Below are 22,073 nucleotides of genomic sequence, written 5' to 3'. Positions count from 1 at the left end.
AGGGCTGGCCACAGCCCATAGCCCAGGAGGTACACACCTATACCACTCCCTCCCAACTGCAGGCAAAAATGGCTCCTTAGAAGGCTGGACTCTGAGACATTGTACAATTTTGAAGTCCCACCTCCAAACCTCCAGGAATATTTCTAACCCAGGGGTAGTCAACATCCAGGTGGGGCCTGGAGAACTCCTGGAATTACAGCTTACCTGCAGAGTATAAAGATCAGCTTCCCAGGCAGAAAGGGCTACTTTGAACAGGGTTGTGCTAGAGAAGAAACATTTAAGGCCTCCCACACAGGTTGTTGTTGAATTGAAAGACTTGAGGCCTACTGCACAGGGTTGCTGTACAGATGAAACAGGAGACTAATGAACCTCCACAACAGCATCCCGTTTCACCTGCAGAATAACGCTGTGCAGTGGCCTCAAATCTGCAGAGAGTTGCAAAGAAGAAATACACATGGCTTGGCTATGTCTAACCCCCAGCCAGAGCAGTATTTTAAGTGAGAAAGGGTTTTTCTGTGGCCTCCCTGTCAGCCAACTGTTTGGCAGAAGGGGAAAGCTTCCCCCCTCAAAAGGAAGGCCCTCAGGCTCCCCTGCATTGCTCTTGGAAACGTCTCCCTCCCCTCAGTCAGGGGCTGTCAGAGGCTCCTTCGCAGCAGGTCTGAAGGGAGGGGGGCAGTGCACTCTCCAGCCTCCTGCCAGCTCTGTCAGTGTTCTGAGGTAAAGTTACAGTTGGACATGACAGTTAGGACAGCCTTGAAGCAAAAAAGGCTGGCACAGCCTGTCCAAGCCTCTGTTCTCATCCCCCTTGGCAGCCCTACTGACCTCCTCTCCCTGCGGTAGTCAGGAGCAGACTGGCAGCCATGTCTCCAGATTGCCCCTAGCTGTGTAATTTTCCTCTCAGAACTTTGGCCCTGTTAGAACATTGGCTTCGTGCCTCCCGACTGACTGGAACTCTGGTCTGGGCCCTCACCCGTACCGGCCCTGCCCACTCTCCGCCCACTTAGGCCTTAGCCTTTTATGTTTATACAGTGACAGCTAAGAGAGGAGGAGCTATGCCAGCAGCAACCAAAAAATCAAATGCTAGACAGACAGGCACAGTGCCAACTGACAGGTGTAACCCTCTGCATCAACACTGACTCAAGAAAAGGTTTGGGTTGCCTGTGATTGCCAATCAATGTCAAGAAGCACCAGGTTTACTCAAAATACAATCTCCCAAATGAAAATTCCATTCCTCAGCCCCCTCAGGTAGTTGTGTTTTGCTCCATTTTATTTAAAGCCGAAAGTATTAATTACATCCTGTCAAGATCTGGGGAGAAGAATTCAATATTATCTTTTACTGTGACTAAGAAATGAACTCAGGCTTGCTTCCAGGATCCAGCTGCAGCAGTAGCAGCAGCCCCCTTCTTTGGCATGCTGAGGAAGATAATAACTTTCATCACATACTAATTGTCTTGTTAACATGGATTGTGCAGCCAGCCAAATAAATGTCATTCTGCTTTTCTTTTTTCGTTTTTCGTTTTGCTTTTTTCCTCCCCAGGATGGATGAGGAATATAAATCTGGAAATCGGAAGTGCTTCACATTTTTCCTCTTTGTTCTTTCCAACTAGTCTGCAATGGCAGCCTACAATAAAATTTGCATTTTTAATCCAAACAACCAAAACAACATTCTGCGGCAGAATTTAATTTCTTCCATGAGCTCCCAAATACAAAGCGAATGCAAAACCGGTGGGTCAAATTCTCCTCGGTTTGCTTCTCCGTTTACATCAGTGCACAGAGAATACAAAATGTGGCACAAAATAAAGGATTCACATCATAAACCTAAATAAATGCTCAAGGGCCCACTGCAACCAAAGGCTTGGGGGACACTGGGTGGCATTTGATCCCATCTTCCTTCCAACTAGCTATATTGGATATACATCATTCTCCCTTCTTCCATTCTACCCTCACCATAATAGCCCTGTAGGATAAGCTGAGGCAGAGGGACCAGACCAAGGTCACCCCCAAAGCTTCATGGCAGAGGGGAGGCGTAGGAGTGGGCAGAGACCATGATCCCCTTCAATGCTAATTAAAAAGAGAAGACCTTTCAGGCAAGGTGCAATTATTAAATGGCACAGGAACAATTACAGTAAAGGTTCTAAATTATCTAACAATTATTAGACATTGATGAAGACATCTGTATTTGAAAATGAGGTATACCAGATCTCGTTCTGGCATTGTGTAAAACTGAACAGATTGAACAAATTTAAGCCATAAGCAGCCAGCTTTGTATTGTTCATCTTCAGAGTGGAGGTTTGGACAGGGGTCCCCCAGATTCTGGCCTGCCACTCTCACCACTACACCACCCCTGAGAAACTTGGGGATGCAAACACATAATGTCAGTTATTGTAAAGGAATATTGTCTTAGAAAATCCAACTGTCTCCATGACAAACTCAGAAAACAGTCCAAGCCTCTCAGTATAAAAAACAATGCAACAGTCAGTGCTTAGAATGCATACCTCCTCTTCATGGAATGACCAGCACTTCACAACTGCATGGTTGCCAGGACAAAAAGTGCAGATGCATTAACTTTGCTTGACCTGGAGGACTCCCCCCTGCCCCCCGTATGTTTCCTGGCTATGTAAAGGGCCCATGCTATACATATAACAAGGAAAGAAAAAGTCAGTTTTCAAAATAAGAAGCTAGAATTGTATTAAAGGATCTGCAATGGGAAAACCCCAATAAATTGTCTAACTTCCCCAATTGCTAGGCCAGTTAGGTAACTTGGTCTTTGTCTGAGACACTTAACCATGCTCTGAATTATTATAACCGCTCCTGACTTCTCAGAGCCACAAACCATAGTTTAATAGCAAGGCTAAGTCCCTCGAAGTCAAGTGAGTTGGTCTTCCCCATGATGGGATCTTTTGGCCAGTTTGTGGTTCACAAATTGTTTATTTTACAAACTGAAGAATCACCACAAAATTCTACAAATGTTGATTTATTTTATTTATTTATTTTATGAATTTATATATCACACCTTCACCCAAAGGTCCCAGGGTTCATGAAGAGCAAGTTAAACCACTGTCATTGAGTTTCAACCAGTATGAATGAACTGGTAGAAAACAATTCATAGTCCACCCTGGAGAGACAGGCTAGGGCTGCATTGTGAAGGGCAGTAAAGGTAAAGGTAAAGGTATCCTCTGTGCAAGCACCGGGTCATGTCTGACCCTTGGGGTGACACCCTCTAGCATATTCATGGCAGACTCAATACAGGGTGGTTTTCCAGTGCCTTCCCCAGTCATTACCGTTTAACCCCCAGCAAGCTGGGTACTCATTTTACTGACCTCGGAAGGATGGAAGGATGAGTCAATCCTGAGCCGGCTGCTGGGATTGAACTCCCAGCCTCATGGGCAGAGCTTCAGACTGCATTTCTGCTGCCTTACCACTCTGCGCCAAAAGAGGCTCATGAAGGGCAGTAGGGAGTGCAAAATTTAAGGTCCATCTGCAATAGGGAGATAGCCCACTGACACCTGCCTCAGACTAGCCAGTTTATACCTGACTGAAGTAGCCAACATCAACTGCCAACAATGTCAGTACATCACCCCTGTGGGAGAGCCCATGACTTAATGGCAGTGGATCTGCTTTGTGTACAGAAGGCCCCAAGCTGCATCATAGGATCCTAGTGTTGGAAAGGGCCATACAGACCATCTAGTCCATCTTCCTTCTTAATGCAGGATCAGCCTAAAGCATCCATGATAAGTATCTGTCCAGGCACTGTTTGAAGACTACCAATGAGGGGGAGCTCACCACTTTCTTAGGCAGTCGATTCCACCGCTGAACTACTCTGTGAATTTTTTTCCCTGATACTAGCCACTACCGTTCTACACATAGTTTAAACCCATTACTGTGGGTCCTCTCCTCTGCTGCCAGCAGGAACAGCTCCCTGCCCTCCTCTAAGTGACAGCCTCTCAAATACTAAAAGAGAGCAATCATGCTCCCTCTCAACCTCTACCTGTGGCCCTGGAGAACTGCTGCCAGTCAGAGAAAACTGACCTTAATGGAACCACTGTCTAAGGCAGCATCATGTGTCAGAGGCAGGAATGAATTTCCAGGACTCTATGAGTAGCGCGGCAGCCATTTGTCAGTTCCCATCATTGCCATCCTCCCCTGATGGCAGGAAGCATGGCATGAGGAGCAGTCGTGTCATTAGCTAATACTGTGTAATTTTCCTGCATTACAGAGATGACCACTGCAAATTGCGATTGGGTCAGAGGACAGAGCAGACATATTACCTCAGTAATATGATAATGGGCTTGCTTTAGAGTCTTTGACAACAGATACAACAAACAAAAAAAACACAAAGGGCATCACTCACGTGGAAATCTTCCTTCAGGTCCTCTACTAGCTTTATATGAAGCTGGCTGCACACTGCAATGTGTATCCTTGTATGGTTTGTGTTTGTTTTTACTTGTGTATAAGTATAATTGGGTTTCTGTACTGTACTGCTTGTTCCTGCAAACGGGCTTGGGGCAGTTTACAATATTAAATTGAAGTATCAATAAAATAGCAAGCCAATAGCTAATAACTTTCCAAATACTAGAGAGTCCAGGCTGAATCATAAAAACAGAGTGCTGGAGATACTTATATTAGTCAAGGATAGGCTTTCCAATTTTGATAGGGGTAAATTGTGATACAGATTGTGAGCCCATGATGAGAAATATTTTCTGGAATGAGAGCAGCCCAGGATTCCTAAATTCCATTTGAGGGGCCATTTTACCATATACAAGGCCCAAAATATTGTCAGCTTTTATCCAGAGATGTGCCATCTCCAGGAACATGCCCCAGAGGGGGAAAAAACAACAAGCTTCTTGCAGAACAATGAGTTTGTGTTCTTTTTCTCTTTACTCCTGTCATCCATTAGCTGTAGGGAGAAGTTACATGCTCATGATTCATGGCAGCTGCTCTGCAGGGAAAAGAAAAGGAGAAGTCCTTTGAAGTCTCTGTGCACCTATGGGTGCTGTTCAAAACATTCACCTGTGTTTGGCTAATAATAGGATTAGAACATGAGGGCCCTTTGAAAACATAGTTCATGCCACAGTGGGGCTGTCAGTATAGGGAAAAGGTCTTGTAATTAAAAGTGCATTAAAGTCAAAGGGAAAGTGAGGCTCTCTGATCTTTACAGATATTTTTATCCCTTGGAGGGTTCACCTTGGCTTTGGATTCATGGAACAAACCAGCCATGGCTGAGGCTTGTCATATACTTCATAGGAAGAAAGTAACACAGAAGTCCTCGTCACACAACTCTGACCACTGATTGAATGTATGAAGAATATCAGCAGTTGTCAACATGCTGATCTCTATGTGATTGCCAGCTCATGACCATGTCACTTACATTCAGAAAAAGTGTCCGACATGAACATTCCCTCTGTCTAATCAGGAACACTCATGAGTCATGTCCCCAATCATGGGGAGGGAGCATACATGTGGTCACTTTTTCTGCATGTAGGTGACATGCTCACAAGGCAGAAATGGTGCAGAGGTGGAGCTGAGGCCAGCATGTCTGCTCCCACTCTCTGTATGCTCAGTTAACATACACAATACGGTTGTTAAAAGAAATTATTTAATTCCTCTTGTCCCAGTTTCTCCCTGAAATCTAACAAACTGTTTATTTTCCTGTTTTTAGGAATTTGGAGTAAATTTCCAATTATTTCCTTCTAGATGAAAGATCAATTCAAAAAAAGGAGGGGTAAGAAAGCAGGTTCTGCAAAAATTCCAGATTTCATTCTGTTGATGCTCTGGTGAAAATAGAAGGATGGAGGGTTCGTGAATACAGCAAAAGAGAAGGTGAACCTATCCTAACAGCATTCACAATAAAGAGATATTTTTCAAAACTTGCAATGTCCATATTCAGTATCCATATTTATGAGTCATTATATTCTTGATCTACTCTCAGATTCCATAATCCAAACAATTCTTCAGATTAAATATGATAATATACATCAGCCAAAGGCTCCCAACAAGTCAGGGGGATTCAAGTTCTCAATCTCAAGGTAGAGGGACTCACCACTGATTAAAAGTCATGTTTGAAAATGGAATTTATCTGGACACCGTTTTGACTGAGTCCATTATATATACTAAATACAGATATTCAATTAAGTTATTGCAAGTTTTGCAAAATATCTCTTAACTGTGAATGCCATCAGGATAGATGCATCTTCTCTTTTTAATGCTCTGGTGAGAAACTAAAGAGAAATGGCAGAGAAATCCCTCTGCTGGCAGAGAAAAGAGACAATAAGAGGAAGCTATATCTAAAAAAAGTGAATTTCAGAAAAACACAGCCTCCTCCTGACAGCAGGGGTTATCCTGGGGCGGGGGGGAGTGGTCCCCTTAGGGACTTTTGACACTATTCATTGTCATAAATGTTTTGACTAATTGAAGCTTCCAAACAGTGTTCAAAGGCAACCTCTCACAGTACTTACTAGATTTATTTAGCTTGAATGGGATCTAAGTTTGGCCACATCTGGTGTCAGAAGATACACCTGCCAGTAATGGCATTGTGCACCACCTTCAATTTTGCTCAGAGGTGGTAGCTGGGATATGCCCTGGGGCCTGCCCCACGAGCTACTGCTTCCCCAATCCCCAACTCAGGCAATCTAATCCAAAACAAGAGATTTAGGATGCTTAGGGCTGATCCTGCGTAGAGCAGGGGGTTGGACTAGATGGCCTGTATGGCCCATTCCAACTCTATGATTCTATAATATGTTTGATGTCACTGAAAACCACCAAGAGGCTAAGGAGAATCAACAGTGACATACTTGGGACATACTTGGTCAATCTGATTGAGACACTGGGGTGAACAAGCCATTTCAACCCCAATGAATCTAGACTGCAGAGAGTTCTGCTTAGCACTGCTCTTTCCCAGATGCTCTTTCTGGATGCTCTTTCTGTTGTCACGTTGACTTTCTGGTGGAACTATCAGCCTGCTGAGGTCAATTCTGTACAACAATTCAAGCCCAAGCTTCATGGAAAAATACAATTAATATAGGTCCTGTAGTTTCAATTAACTCTTCTCCACAGCAGTGTCGGCTCCAAAAATACTCTTAATAGATCTCTTCCACAACACTGCACAAATTCTATTGCAATCGCTTCACCAATTATTGAAAGTTAGTAGAGTGAGGCAGCTCTCTCACAACACTTTCAATTGTGATTTGAGGATCTGTCTGTTATTATCCATGCAGTTCGTGTGTTGAGACTCTAAGCATTGTTGCCCCAAGTACAACTGGACTGTTGTTGTTTTTTTCTTCCCAGACAGTCTGTTTTGAACATGTGTCTGCAATGCATTTATCAGTTGGCTATAAAGTGTTGTCTGGTGGGACAGAGTCAAAATTCTATATTATGTCACTTCTCGGGTTGTCAGGTGGAATTGCGCTAGAAGTAGGGGGATTTGGGGACAGGCCTGGGATCTCCGCAATGTGCTGATGCCACACAAAAATGTGGTCAGCACTTCAGATACATCAGAAGTAATGTTGTGGCCTTGCACCTGCTCCTCCCTGAAACTTGTGAATCCATTTGAAGCTTGGCTGTCCACAGATGCAGAATGATGTCCTCATGTCCACTGTTCCCCAAAACCTTGCAAAGCCTCTGTTTATGGCTTTGCCACTTGCAGATGCTGTCCACTGTTGTGGCATCCACTCCCCCACCTGAAACCTGCAGAGCCCTCATTTGAGGCTTAACTGCGGCAAATGCAGCCTGCTGCCATCATATCTGCTCCCCCCTACATCTGAACCTTGCAGAGCTTCCATTTGTGGCTTTGCCACCCACACATTGCCCACTGCTCTGACATCCATTCCTCCCCATCTGAACCTTGCAGAGCATCCTTTTGTAGCTTTGCTGCCCACAGACATTGCCCACTGCTATGACATGAACTTTGCAGAACCTCTGTTTGTGGCTTTGCTGTTTGCACCTGCCACCCATTGCCCATTAACCCCTTACCCCCATACAGTGCACCAGTGAAGCTCCAAGGGATTAACCCCCAACAGGCCGCAGGGACCATGCAGCCATTAATGGCTGGGTTGGGTGCCTGCCCCCATTTTCAGATGCCTCAGGATGCTTGCCAATCTCATCAAGCAACAAGCAAGAACCTCAGCTACAAAAAACCTGACGGACCCAGTTAGGGCCTCACTAACCTCCTCAGGGTCAAGTCAAATTATTATTTATTGATGATTTACATGATTCATGGTCTGCCTTTATAGTAGCTGCATAGAAATGCCCTCCTGAACAATTCAGTTTTTGCTTAGTTTGTAAAAAGCCAGGAGAGTGGGAGACTTCCTGACCCCCAAAGGCAGGCAGTGGCCACAAAGGAGAAAACATGCATATAAGCAATTGTTGATTTTGCCCATTTGTAGGATGGTATCTCAGATGAACCAAACTGTCATGGCAGAGCAAAGGGGGAGAGGCAGTCTCATGGATATGAGGGATGAAGACCAGGTTTTGTACGTAATAATCAGTACCTTAAATTGAGCCCAGTAGCAAATGGGCTGCCAATGCAGAATGGGAATAATGTGCATGCTCCATCTAGCTCCTGCTAACAGCCAAGCCATGGCATTCGGTACCAACTGGAATTTCCAGACTGATTTTGAGGGGAGGCCAATGTACAGGGCCTTATAGTACTTTAGTCTGGCTGTTAGTGTGGCATGGATCCAAGGGGCCAGATCAGCTCTATCAAGGTAAGGAGCCATCACACAGGCTTGGCTGAGTTGGAAAAAAGTGTTTTCACAGCTGGCTTTTCCAGCAGTAATATTGGATCCAACAACCTCAAGGCTTTTCATAGAATCAGCAAAGATCCTCTGAATGCTTTCAAAAATGGGCAGTGCTATGTCCTTCAGGATCTCTGCCTTCCCAACCAACATTACATTTTTTTAAAAGTCCTGCTTGGCCCCCAAATCACCTGCTAATCACGCATTGTTATCATAGTAGAGGAAGGTTGGGAAGTTCCATAGCAAAACAGAGCACTGAACAATATGAGAATAGTTTTAAGTAGACTTTTGTTATCTGCTGGGGTTGCCAAGGATGCAGACAAAATTGAGAAGATGCAGAGGAGAGTGATGAGGATGATCTGGGGCTTGGAGACCAAGCCCTATGAGGAAAGGCTGAGGGACTTGGGAATGTTCAGCTGGAGAAGAGGAGGTTGAGAGGGGAAATGATTGCTCCCTTTAAGTATTTGAAAGGTTGTCACTTGAAGGACAGCTGGGAAAGATTCCTGTTGGCAGAAGGGGACAGAAGCTGCAGTAATAGGTTTAAACTACATGTTGAACAGTACCAGCTAGATATTAGGGGAAAAGATTTCACAGTCAGAGTAGTTCAGCAATGGAATCGGCTGCTTAAGGAGATGGTGAGCTTCCTCTCCCTGTCAGTCCTTAAGCAGCATCTGGACAGATACTTATCCTGAATGCTTTAGGCTGATCCTGCACTGAGCAGAGGATTGGACTAGATGGACTGTATGGCCCTTTCCAACTCTAGGATCCTATGATTCTAAGATCCCCCATCCCCAAGTCCCATCAACCACTGCTGCCCAGAGTGGCAGAAGGAGAATTTTAAAAAAATCAGAGCTACATGTTCTTTTTTTAGCTGCATGTGGCACAGCACACTGTACTCCCCCCTGGCTCAATCACAACCCCCTCCCCCAATTACCTAACAACCCTATTCTCAATCCTCATTCACTAAACTGCATGATGTGGCCTTTCCTCTTTCCTAAGCATGATGAAGCATTCAGTTTTTTCCAGATTTGTGTTTACTCAGATGTAATGTGACCCTAAAAAAATGTTATACCCCCAAAGCAATGTGCTGGTCATAACTGTAATTTGTAAGGAAATCTAAGACAAAAACCTTCTTTTTTTGCATAGCATAGCTGAAGAAACCCATGATCTTGTATCGGAGTATATATTGTGAATATATATATAGTGCTATGTGTACAGAAGGGAGGGAGGGAGGGACCTTTTGTGTTATGCTACTATGTGTAATACTACATTACACATCAATAAGGCTTTCAGATAGAATCTAGATGCAGTCGTAGGTACAACCGTATTGTCTGCTTTCCCCCCAGCATTTTATCAATGCACATGTGTACATTTACAATATGGGAGGAGATGTAACTGAAAATACATACCAACAACATATGCTCCAGTTATAGAATTAATTGTAGAATTTCTCCTTGTTAAAACAGAATTAATGAGGGGTGGAATATAGTCAAGAGCAAAGTTCAGCATAATAAAATATAAAAATATAGAAAATCTACTCATCCCTACTTGAGGGATAATTATATGGTTTGATAGATATATTGTTTCCTATGGAGTATGTTCTCATTCTGCCCTCTTGTCATATTAATGAAACAAACATGCAGATTTTGAAGCATCACAAAAACCTTCAAATCCTGTTAAGAGCTAGAAGCATAAACACCCTCTATGTGAACCTAGAAAACTGATAGCTTGCTCCAGCTGAGGTTAGTCTAATAGCAAATGAAGTTCTGTTCTAGTGCTTTTTGACTGCTCTCAATGTTCCTTCCAGAGCCTCTCTCATTGACTAATGTAACTGAGCAGGATGAGCAGGGGACCTCACAAGTCTATGGTGGAGTAACTCTGAAGGTGTTCTGAGGCAGCAAGTTAGGCACATTGGTGCTTCCATGACAAGGTAGGGAAGAAAGCAGTGGTCAGATTGGGGGCACTGTTGTGTTGTCCTTCCTCACTGCAGATGGTGGATTGTTCTGCCCCATGCTTGGGTTGGGGAGGTTCTATGCCCAGTGGTGACTCTCTCTCCTTCCCTCCCTCCTTTTTAGAGATGCCAGCCTCCAGGTGAACCTGGGGATTCCCCAAAATTACAGCTCATCTCCAGATTACAGAGACCAGCTTCCCTGGCGAATATGGTTCCTTTAGAGGGTGGAATGTATGGCATTGGGTCACAGTGAGGTCCTTGTCCTCTCCAGGTTCCATTCCCAAATCTGGATCTGGCATACCTACCCATCCATCCCAATCCCCTGCCAGTGGCGACTTGGCAACCCCCACTCTTTATTCTACCTCAACCTGCCTCTGGCAACTTTCCCCCTCAGGTGTGGAAAGGGTAAAAGAGGTTTCATTGTCACTACTACCTTCTCCACCATAGGCTAGCCCAGCCCCTTTAGCCCTGTTTTGGCCCAGGCTGGCTGGTAATACAACACCCTCCATTCCTAGGGCCAGCCCCACTACCTCTGGGCTTGCAGGTGACGATGCCGGCATGAGGCCAAAATAAAGGGTAGAGCTGCGTTGACTCTCATGAGGGCAGCTCAGAGCCTGTAGTGCAGGAGAAACTCAGCATTGGGGTCACACATTTTTTTAGGTAAAGGTAAAGGTATCCCCTGTGCAAGCACCGAGTCATGTCTGACCCTTGGGGTGACGCCTTCTAGCGTTTTCTTGGCAGACTCAATACGGGGTGGTTTGCCAGTGCCTTTCCCAGTCATTACCGTTTACCCCCCAGCAAGCTGGGTACTCATTTTACCGACCTCGTAAGGATGGAAGGCTGAGTCAACCTTGAGCCAGCTGCTGGGATTGAACTCCCAGCCTCATGGGCAAAGCTTTCAGACGGCTGCCTTACCACTCTGCGCCACAAGAGGCTCATCACATTTTTTTAGCACCCTTCAAAATCCGAGACCCTAGCCAATTGCCCATGTTGCTTATACAGTCTGACTGTCATTGCCTTTCACCTCATAAAGTTCTAAAATCATGTTTGCCGTTACACACGTGAGAGAAATTTCCAGCAGAAAAATGGTTGGTATGGGAGGGGTTAGAAGTATACTATCAGTCCTCTCCAAAGTTGTTTTTCTCTAGAAAAAGTATAGCTTGTAACAAGTGATTTGGCCCATAATTATTGATATGAACATAGCTTTCTAAAGATGGGAAATCAAATCAAAATAGTTATTCCTGATATATTATTGTTTTAAAAACTCTGACTTTCTAAATCTGATTTTTCCCCATTCAATTATATTCCAAGGGGTCACAACTCTGCAAAAACTCAGAATTTGAATTTCAAAATTTGGTCTAGGGATTGGAAACCTGGAATCCAAATTGCCATGCCCCAGTCAGAAGCACTGCCATCTGAAGATGCACAGGCATCCAAGTTAGATATGGCTGAGGAGCCAGAGCAGGTCACCCTGCCTCCCACTAAAACAAGCCTGGAAGTGGACACTGAGCTCGAAGAGTTGGTAGTTGGTGGAAGTTCTCTATGCTCCTCGGGAGTGTCACAGATGTGGCGAGAGCCCTTTGCAGGCCAAGCAGCGTTGGAAACCCCCCCCCCCCGCTGTCAGCGGTGCAACAAAGCTGGTAGTTGACCTGCACTGGCTGTTGGCGGCCGGGCTCAGCCTTGGGAAAGGGCGCAAGCCATCAAAGCACCCTCCTAGCCAGCCTGGAGTGTTCTGGCTGTGAGGCTGGGCGAGCGGCTCGTGGTCAGCTCATGGTGCATCCAGATTGGCCCGCTGGAGCGGAAGAGCTGGCCAGACCAGTGATTCTGGTTTTCCGGATAGGGTCCAGACACCACCAGGACAGGGCCGCCCAGATGGCCCTTTCAGAATTATAAAGAGGAACTTATGGTACGGATGTTCTTATAGTTTGTATATAGACATGTGGATACCCTATAACATATATTTGAAGAATGTTTATGCAACCAGAATGTGAAGAAGCGAGTAGTGACTCACAAAAGCTCATACCCTGCCACAAATTTCGTTAGTCTTTAAGGTGCTACTAGACTTTTCTACTGTTTTCTACTGTTACAGACAAACAAAGCTGCCAATCTTGATCTATGCAACCAGAGAATGTTTGACAGCAGATCTTTGCAGAAGTGAATTTCGACAGGCAGGTAAATTTTTCTCAGCTCTGCATATCTGCTCCTGGACATACATGTACCTTGTACTTTCTTTGTCATTCATTCATGTTTTCACTAATAGCAGTTCTTGAAAGACCTATTCCTGGACTATGCCTCTTATTTCCTCCAAGGAGTCTGGATTATTGGACATTAGAAAAACAAAACCCTTAAGTCTGTCAGAAATAATTTTGCCTAGATGGCTGCAGTGAATACTCTGCAATAACAAACCTCCTTTCTGGAACGGAAAATTACTTACCTATAGAACCAATGCGGGGAGGCTGATGGTTGATCACCTCAGACGTAATAGTTGTGCCAAGGGAAGAATGCATTCTGAATTTTTGTTTTGTCACCTGCTGCTTTGGAAGTGCATCCGACTCTTTTCATGTGTGATCCTAAGGATGCAGCTAGCAGCAGAATGTGTATCTTTAACAGTGATAAAAGTAGCATTTGCCCCCCCTTCCAGAGAGTCAGCAGGGTGTAGTGGTTAAGACGATGGCCTCTAATTTCGAGGACCAGGTTTGAGTCCCCATTCCTGCATATGCAGCCAGTTGGCGACCTTGAGCCAGTCACAGTTCTCCCTGAGCTCTCTCAGCCTCACCTACTTCACAGGCTGTCTGTTGTGAGGGGGAGGAAAGGTAGGCAATTGTAAGTCACTTTTAGACACCTTCAAGTAGTTAAAAAAACAGGGTACTTAATACAAGTGTTTCTACAACAAACCTGCTCAAACTATCACAAAAGAAGTTAGCAAGCCCCAGGGCTCTTCCAGGAAATCATCTTTATGGACAATCCTCTTTACTTGTTTCAGTGCCTTGCCCCTCTAACAGTGTTGTATGCATTGGAATATTGGGGTAATATTCCCTGTATTAAGTCTGCCATGAAAACGCTGGAGGGCGTCACCCCAAGCATCAAACATGACCCGGTGCTTGCACAGGGGATACCTTTACCTTTTTATTCCCTTAATTAGCAGAGTGCACAAAGCTACAGTGGGAGCCATGGGTTTCTTTGTGTGTGGATGCATGCAGGCACCAAGCCAACAAACAAATAAGCAAGCTACGAATCCTTCTTCAATCTAATATGACTACTTTATTGTAGGAAATCCAGATAATATGGTGGAGAGATAGAGTTCTAATCAGTTCTAACTGACCAGGATGGAGAGGGATTCAGGGATGCATCCTGCTCTCATGTTGCCAAGATGAAGAGGCAGAGTGTGAGAGAGAGGGGCAATAAAAAAGTGAAAGGAAGTTTGGTCCCTAAGATGACTAGCCTACACACATCAAAGAGATTGCCATAAAGTTGAGACAGAGAGGATGCTAGGCACTGACCTATCTATCGCTAAAATTCTCTCATATCCACCTCTAAAGTCTGAGACTAAGAGACAGTGCAATAATTCCTCCCCTTCTAACAGTATGGACTTGTATTGCATTTGTAACAACAAAAGCCTCACTTGAAACAGAGGAGATGACCCAGAAAGGAGGTGGGGAGAGATGGAGGGGGAACTGGGAGGGAAGTCTGTAAAAAAGAGAGATGAATGAAAGAGACAAGATGAAGAGAAAAGCAAAGGGCAAGAGAGATGGATGAAGGAGAAAGAGAATCTAGGAAGAAAACAGTTCTGGAAGCAGAGCTGCACCATTCTTCAAGAAGATGGGCAACCAGCAGGGACAAGAAGAGACTTACTGTCTTCAAATGCTAACATGTTGGTGGTCCCTGGATCAAATGAAGTGTATCTGGCCTTGACCAGAGTCCTGATGGGATCAGTTGCCACTGCCAACCAAGGCTTGGGACCTAGTAGAACTATTCAAGTTCTGCAGAACATGCAAAATGGCACTATTCCACCAGCTACACAGTTGAGACCAGAAGAAGCAAATAATATATCGGCCTCCCTCCTTCCTTCTCCAGAATAAAATTTCAACCCTGAAGACTAAACACACGGGGTAAAGTATTGGGTAAATCAGAGCATTTAGCATATTTAGATTTTAAACCTATTTTAGCATGTTGTAAACCACCTGAGCCTGTCCACAGAGAGGGGCAATATATAAATTTAATAATAAACAAAAATGGAGTTGGTTTTTATATCCCACTTTTCACTACCCAAAGGAGACACAAAGCAGCTTACAATATCCTTCCCTTCCCACAAGAGGCACCCTGTGAGATAGGTGAGGCTGAGAGAGGACTCAGACAGGACTGCTCTGAGAGAACAGCTCTAACAGGACTGTGACTAGTCCAAGGTGACCCAGCTGGCTGCATGTGGAGGAGTATGGAATGAAACCCAGTTCTCCAAATTAGGGGCCGTCGCTCTTACCCACTACACCAAGCAGCCTCTCAGAAGAGGCAGAAGAGAGGAGAGAGAGAACTGACATGCCTGGAGCCCCTGTCTGTATTGCTGCCTGGTGAACAGCTATAGCAGAGGAGCTGTGGGAATAGTAATGGGTCAGTGGTGGGTCTTTCCAGCTGTGGTGACTGACAGTGGACTCTTTTGCCTGAAAAGTCTCAAACCCAAATCTATCCCTATAGATCTAAGTCAGTGAGTAGGAACAAACAGAAGGAGGCAGATCTGAAATGTACACAGACCCTGCACCATTTTTAAAAACCTGTAGCAAATGGAAGCACTAAAAATAATCGCCTGCCCTTTGAACTGAGCCCCATAACATATAGGCAGCCAGTATCACTGGCCACCATAAGGATGGACTGTGGTTGGTCCCTGGCAAGGGACAATCCACAACAACCTGTCCTAGTTGCAGTTTCTGAGCGATATTGCAATAGTTAGCACATGAGATTATCAAAACAAAGATATCTGAGACAACAAATTTTGGGGCTATAGATGGCTGGCAAGACCCCCTCAGCTACCAGCAAAGTTAGGCCCAGTATGAACCAAGCAAACTATGATCCTGTTTTTCAACTGAGGCAAAACTGACAAAGTTTTGTACTTTGACTGGCTATCCTTGATTTGTCTTCATTGGTATCACTCGGTACAACATAAATAATTTAAAAATAATTTTTCCCTGATGCAACTTTCCAATACAATAAAAATGCTGGCAGCATTGAATGAAAACGACAAGGAATTGTGATACAGAATTAAAATAATTTCTCAAATGCACACCCTGCTTTGTAGCATGTGTGCAATGAGAGTTTTGTGCCTCTCAGATGCACACAGGCTTTCTTCTGTTTGCAGCCACAGCACACAGGGAGAAGCAGCTTTCATCTCTCCCTGCACAGACAGTGTTCTTGGGTCCACAAACCACAGATGGAGCGGCCAGTGGCTCCACTGTAAAAAACCACACGGCTTACATGGTAATGCTTAAGCGTCACAACAGAGTCAACAACAGCTCCATGGGACTGTCTGCAAACATAAAAACAGCTTGGGTGGGAGGTTAAAGCTGCTTTTCACTGCATGCTGTGGTCACGAACAGAAAACAGACAGTAGGCATCTGGGAGACACAAAAGTCCCATGGCATGTGTGATACTAAGTCTTTATATTCACTTATCAAGTAATTGCTGTTGTTGTCTAATCAATATATTGATATACAAATTATCATTTCTCCAAGGTGTGTTTTGAAATATCGCTAAAGGAGGTGCTGGAAGAGAAGAAAGTATGTGTGAAATGGGAAAGTGAGACGAGGTTGAAAGGCTGAAATTCCTGAGAGATCACAGATGATGTGATAATAAATGGACTCAAAATCCTGGAAGATCATGAGTGGGGTGAGTATAAACAACAAGAGGAGCTAATAAAGTGTGAAGACGAGATCGCAGAAAGAATGTGCCAGTTAATAAGATGGAAGATTATGGCCAGATGGCTAAAAGCAGAAACGTTTATCGAGTTATGATGGGAGATCAAGAAGACCAGATGGTTTCAAGGCAGGAGTGGAGCTAAAAGTGTCAGGGGCCAACATGAAATTTAGAGCTAGGCTAAACTGGTTGAATTCAGTTGAAAATGGGGAGCTCTCTAAAGCAAAGACCTTGAAACTCTATGTAAGGCTTATGGAATATGAAGCAAGCTGGAGGATTCTACCTGGTTTACTTGCCATAATTGGTTCACCAGTTACCCCCTGTGTCTTTATTACCCAAATGTTTGAATTGGGGGAAGGAGGTTTGGAATTTCTTTTTAAATTGCCACCAGGTCTGATTTTGTATCTGGGGGTTGAGAAATATATATTTTTTAATTCTAATGTATGTTGGGGTTTACTAATACTAATACTAATACTAATACTAATACTAATACTAATACTAATACTAATACTAATACTAATACTAATACTAATACTAATACTAATACTAATACTAATACTAATACTAATACTAATACTAATACTAATACTAATACTAATACTAATACTAATACTAATACTAATACTAGAGTGGGGGCTCAAATCTGGTTCCCCAGACTAGAGGCTGCCACTCTTAACCACTACACCAAGCTAGCTCTTGATGAGAGGTTTGCAATATTTAGATGGAGTCTGAATCATGTGCCTTCAGTGCATTCTCCAGGCAGGCCATGATGATTCTCTTGGGGATGGTTCTCAATATATTTCTGCTTCATGTCTCAAAGAATCCATATGCTCTGATACCCATGGCTCTGTTCTAGTGTACTAGTCAAGCCATAGCTCCAATGCGTTTGTCTCTTCCTGTCATGTAATATCATCTGCTTCCTGCCTTGCTGTGATCTTTCCTCGGCGGTGCTAGATGCAAATCAGCAAAGGCATTATGCTGTAAGGAATGGAAATAAATAATTTACAGCAGAGTCCTAACCTGCAACGTGTATCATTTAATGCCCTATGTCTCTGCTGTAATTGGCTTCTGTACAATTTCAGTCTGATAATATGCATCAATCTATCCCTCCCAAACCCTGATGATACTTGTGCACGTTCAAATGCAACTTTCATGTGCACGTTCAAATGCAATAAATATTTGCAAATTATAACTGCCTTCAGTTATCTGACCCATGCTGGCTCTTCATTAATAATCCTCCAATCCAGAAATGACTTGTCATTTGAATTTATCTCTGGGAGAAGCTCTCCGGTATATGTATAGCTGTCCCATCTAAGTTAAATGGTAACGGAAAAAATTTTCTATTTAGAATCATATCACAGAGATGCTAGTAAGCATTGCAAAGCTCCAGATTTTGACTCCATTTAACATTCTTCACAATAGTGCTGATGAAGATTACTGGCAACGAAATGGTAGCTGAGGCACTGGACACTGACCGAGGGGCTATAGATCAGGGGTAGTCAACCTGTGGCCCTCCAGATGTTCATGGACTACAATTCCCATGAACCCCTGCCAGCAAATTCTGTCAGGGGCTCATGGGAATTGTAGTCCATGAACATCTGGAGGGTCACAGGTTGACTACCCCTGCTATAGATGACTGTGGCTTGACTTAGACAAATGGAAATCCCCATGCGACAGACCTCCACATGAGCTACAACGATTATGCAAATCATACCAGCAGCATGAGCATTACATTCAGAGGTCACCCAACATGCTGCTATGTAGTGATGGTGCCACGCAAGATCAGCCTGTTCCTGAGATAACAAATAGATTAACCCAACAACATGGAAAGTCCCCACAGCAGCACAGCAAATTTTTGGCAGGCAAAGACTCCACATCATCAGAAGTGGGTCAGATATCACCAATGGCAGCCCATCCGAACGTTGCTGGGCTGGGTGCCTAGCACCAGTCTCCCACATACACATCTGAAATGTTTTCTATATGGTTATCAGTTGCTTAATTCAGGATCCAGTTAGTTGCCTTATACTGTCGGCTTGTTAGTTAGTCTAGCCCAGGATTGTCTTCTTTGACTGGCAGCAGCTGCCCATCATCTCAAACATAGACATGTCCTTCCCTACACCTGCTACCTGCGATCTCTTAATTGGAGATGCTTAGGGACAAAGTATGCAGTAGGGAAATTAAAGGTTGCAATATGGAAATTAAGCATCAAATTTCTCTGGGTCGCTCAGCAATGACAAGCTTGAACTGAGCATGGAAAAGCAAGGACATAAGCCTGATTACCAAATTTAAATTAGTTCGATATATTTCCAATAACCCCTTATGGCTGTGAAAATTAGACGATGAAGAAATCAGACAGGAGGAGAGCTGATTTGTTTGAACTCTGGTGCCGGAGAAGGCTTCTGTGGATTCCATGGACAGCAAAAGTCACAAACAAGGAAATACTAGAGTGCATAAAGCCTGATATATCACTGGAAGGCAAAATCATGAAACTCCGGATCACTTACTTTGGCCATATCATGGGATCAAACTCAATGGAGTGAGCAATCAAGCTAGGACTGGTCAGTGATAAAAGGAAACCAGGCCGACAAAGAACAGTGTGGTTAAATACGATCAAAATGGGCACTGATCAGAGGATTATACAACTAATAGAAGCACTGCAAGAACGAAAAATGTGTCAACAGTTGACCCATAGGATCACCAAGAGTCGGACACGACTGAATGACTAACATCATCATCAGGAACAAACTCAGGATATGTTGCATGGAAAGCACATTCTCTACCATTGAGAAACAGCTCCTATAACTGTGACTGCTTGTAAACTTATTGCCGTGTACTAAACTCTAACAGTCTCTTTTAAACATTATGACTTGGATCAGGTAATATGCAAACAAAGAAGAAATTAACATATTCATTCCCACTTCTGCAAGATCTTGTCCAATACCTCACTCTTTTCTTCCTGTATCTCACAGTACCAAGAAATCACTCATTAAATGTCTTGCACATAGTGAAAGACATTTCAAGGTATGCTATGTTCCACTCAGCTCAAGAAACGAATGGGGGGATGGTTAATGCAGGAAATGATATTATAAAAGGAGAAAATAATGTAGAGTGACCAGAATAATACATACAGTAAACAGGAGAATATACCTACTATATTACTGACAACAGTCTGGGGAAGCACTGAAGGTTTTCATGGAGTTACCACATGGGTGGGGTGGGGGGGGGAGGTTAGGTTGGTTTTCTGTTGTTAGAAGTTTTGCCATATTGGATTATTGTATTATCTCATTTTGTTGTATTTCATTTGTGGTAAACCACCATGAGCTGACTAGCCCGAGAGCGTTGGTCAATAAATGTAATCAATCAATCAATCAATCAATAAAGAGTGATTGTGCCCATGTTTTTATGTCAAAAAATAGGAAGGAATCCATTACTTCCAGAATAGTTAATGTTGCTTTATTTTTAGCCTTCGGAGAGAAGAAAGCTTTAAAAGCATCTAAATTAGTTCATCATCATCATCATCATAGATTCAGACCAAGACAGACAATATTAGACATGCCACAAACATTGTGGGAAACAAGTTCAGCAACTAAATAGACCGCATTCAACAATTGTGATTATTTTTGAGACGTACCTCAGAAATCTTTACCTTGCCACCATCTCTACCTCGGACCTGTCAAACAGTTTTGGGGCTGTGCAATAGTTGTGGTGCTTCAGTTTTGTTACCTCCTGACTTGCAAGCCACATTTGAGGTGAAATTGGTTCTCCTATAGGATTATGAATGGTTCGGATTAAGTAATTTCTTTCACTGGGCAGTTGTGCTCTTTTGGAGTTTTATGCTGCATGAGCAAAAGGAGAAATGATGCTCTTTTTAAGACAGATATTGTACTTTCATGGCATGATCCAGATGAAAGTTTAAAAGGACTGCAAAAGGATACAGGTCCCTTCAGCTTCATTGATGGTTTCTGCTTCTTCTTCTTCACTCAAAAAAACAAAAAAACAAAAAACAAAGCAGAGTGCACAGGTTAGAGGATCCAAGCCCTTGTTCCAGAGTTTAAAGCAGATTTTCCTGGCCAGGCTTTGATACTGAAAATTAGTTGGGCTGAAACGAAAATCTTGAAACCAACTGAGTGTGGTGGTGTTTCCTTCCAATAAATGCACACAGAGAGACCTGAGAAGGGGGAATGGATAAAGGGCAAAGATTCTTAAGGGTCCCAGATGTGTGAGAAGCTACGAATCACAGTGAGTCCATGCAGCAGAAGTCCAACAAGGAGGGATAGGAGCCTGCAAAGCAGGTAGTTGAGGGAGCCTAGCACACTTTTCACAGAACAGAACTTGCTATTATGGGAGAAAATTCTGCAGCACAAACACTTTCACTGCAGCCACAGGGTTTTATGCAGCCCAAGCCAGTGCTCCCTCATGTCACCTGGCTTGTGCAACATACGATTGTGCAAGGGCTTGCGACTGCAGAGGACCATGCACCAGATTTCAAGTCTTAAGCCATAGACTATGCACTCTCTTGGGTAGGATCCAACAACAAGCCCAACCTGGAGCTAGTGTCTTCACCCAATGGTGATGTGTGCAACATGTGTAGTGTATACATAGTCATGGGTTTGAGAGAGGAAAGTGATGTGTCAGGGTGGTGGGTAATTCCAATGTACTGGAGATGCACATTGGGACCAGGCCTGTCCAGTGTGTCAGATCATCCCTCTCCAAGGCTGCCAAGGAGATGGATCATCCCTACAGGCAGCGTGGGTAGCAGGATACCTCCTCCACCAGATGTGTTCCTGTACCTACTCCTCTTCAACGTACCCCTTCTGCCTCACCAGTACCTCCACTGCCTGCTCAATGTCCTGTCCTCCAGCCCAGGGATCCAGAGCAGTGAAGGCAATGTATATGCAGGCCACAGACACACAATACTGAGGAAGGCCACCAATGCCATTATACCTTCCCAGATGGACACTAGCTCCTTCTTTTCCATGGGGAAGTGCACATGCTCTTGTAAGTGGAAAGCATAAATGTGGTATGCTGATGTGTGCCTGGTAATGGTGAGCAGGGCACCTTCTCCACCATTACTATGCTTCCAAAACATAGAGCACTAGTAGTAAGTGGATGTGTTACATCCCTAGCAGAGCTGGGAGAGACAGGTGGAGCACCATTCCAAAGATGGATGCCCAGGGCCTGTGGAAAAAAGGGAATGTGTTCACTGTAGTAAAGGATGAGAGAGCTCTGAGAGAAACTGCTCTGTGAGAACAGTTTCTAACAGGACTGTGACTAGCTGAAGGTCACCCAGCATGTGAAGGAGCAGGGAATCAAATCCAGCTTGCCTCATTAGAAGCCACTGCCCTTAACCACTGCATCAAGCTGTACACATTTCCATTGCCTTAAAGAGATATAGCTAGAGCACAGGCAGAAGAAACTGTAGCAAGAGGGTGGTGTAAGTCTTTTTTGACTTGCTTATTGATTGCTATGGAATTCTTTTCCTTTAAATT

This window comes from Paroedura picta, chromosome 4, assembly GCF_049243985.1.
Source record: "Paroedura picta isolate Pp20150507F chromosome 4, Ppicta_v3.0, whole genome shotgun sequence".
Lineage (NCBI taxonomy): Eukaryota > Metazoa > Chordata > Lepidosauria > Squamata > Gekkonidae > Paroedura > Paroedura picta.
Note: the sequence above shows the minus strand (reverse complement) of the source record.